The sequence below is a fragment of the Primulina eburnea genome, chromosome 15 (genome assembly GCF_022965805.1).
Source record: "Primulina eburnea isolate SZY01 chromosome 15, ASM2296580v1, whole genome shotgun sequence".
NCBI classification, from domain to species: domain Eukaryota; kingdom Viridiplantae; phylum Streptophyta; class Magnoliopsida; order Lamiales; family Gesneriaceae; genus Primulina; species Primulina eburnea.
In genome coordinates this window covers 7,129,029-7,130,752 of record NC_133115.1, presented here as the reverse complement: position 1 = coordinate 7,130,752, position 1,724 = coordinate 7,129,029, and the positions used below count along the sequence as shown (strand labels likewise).

Here is a 1,724-nt window from a genome sequence, read left to right as displayed (position 1 = left end):
TGCTATTATTCGCTGCAAATTATTTTAGACTGATCGGGACAGCGAGTAAGACTCTAGCCCGACTATTTTAGGGATGGGTGGTGATACCCTTGAAAGGGCCCGGGTCATCCATGACCCGGGAAGTTTCGTTGCATGGCCCGTATGAAGACCGAGAGGCCGGGTATTTCCTACATGACCGTCGGGTGAGATGATTAACTAGGGCCCGGGTTCTCATGTCAGAGCCGAGGGCTCAATACCCAAGTAACCTCGTTGGGGGGTCCGAGAAAGGGATAGGACAGGCAGTCAACGTCCCCTATCCTTGGAGTCGGGAAGAAAGGGACAGGACAGGCAGTCAACGTCCCCCATCCTTGGAGTCGGGAAGAAAGGGACTGGACAGGCAGTCAACATCCCTTATTCTTGGAGTGTCCGCGAAGCTATTGAGAAGAAAGGGATTGGACGGGCAGTCAACGTTCAAAGGTACAAGCGGTAGGTACGCCCGCGTATCGAGGTAACCCTAGTTTTCCTTCCTATAAATAGCAGATATAGTTGTCATTTAAAGGGTCTGAAAATTTCTTTATTCTCAAGCATTCATACATATTGCTCTAAGTTCCTTCCTTGACAAGTCTGCTGACTTAAGCATCGGAGTGGTCACGCCGGACACCCTTCCGGCGCCCATTGACGAGTTCTTTTCTTATCTGCAGGTGTTGAAAAAGCCATTGTCCACACTCAAATTCCCAAACACTATAAATTATTGATTTGGCCCGTTGGAGCTTCTGACCCAGCTCATTCCATTTCAACGAGGCCGCATCAATGTATATGCTTCATTATATTTTAGAATATTATATGATATTTGGGTTTTTTTTTATATTTTTTATTTATTTCATAGTTAGAAAATAAGTATCATGACACATGCAATTTTCCTTCAAAAAATCAATGTCATCGTTCGTGGCCACCATTGAAGCAATTTTCAACGGTTCAGGCTCCGGTAAAAAAAGATAAAAAAATAAAAACAAAATACAAGTTAAATTACTAAAAATAAAAAATAACCGTTAAATATTAAAAATGGAAAAAGTACAACATGAACAAAAATGTAATATGCCCTAACATATTAAAAATCCAAAAATAAAGTTGAAAATGGACAACTCCTAATTTATGAAAAATTGAACAAAAAATTCGAGATTATATTTTAACAAATTTTAAGTATTCATCGAAAACTCAATTCCAACAAGTCGCCACGTAAATATTTTTTTAAAAAATATTAAACAATCCATATATCATAAAAAGCTAAACAATATCAAATTACACTATCCGTACACCATAATTTTAAATAGTATATAATATTTACGATAATAAAACTTTCTTTGTAAAGCCCAAAATCAGTACACGTAAAACTCATGTATTTATTTAATTGTTAAATCATGTATTTTAATTTAAAACGATTTTTAGTGATGCATGATTTATTTAAATGTATTATTTTAAATTATTTATGTTTATGCGATGCACGTTAAAATATTTTCTCGAGTTTCATGTTTCAGACGGTTATTCGAGACGAGATCGAGAAAAAGAGACCGGTGATGATTTTTGGTAATTTTAAAATGTGGTATTTTATTTTAAGTTAAGAATGGGGTATTTTAAATAATTTGTTAAATTTTTAGCATTTTAAAGCCTAAATTATCTATTTAGCTATTTTATGATGTATAAACTTTTAAAAGTTATGACACTTGTGCAGTTATTTTAAATTTAGA

General features: G+C 35.3%; 1 long non-coding RNA gene across 1 annotated transcript; it reads left to right on the top strand.

Annotated features, from left to right (window-relative positions):
• Positions 1-789, top strand: LOC140813480 (uncharacterized). Its single transcript, XR_012113959.1, has 3 exons — positions 1-281; positions 377-487; positions 681-789. It is a non-coding gene; the product is annotated as an uncharacterized lncRNA (long non-coding RNA).
• Positions 790-1,724: the final 935 nt, after the last annotated feature.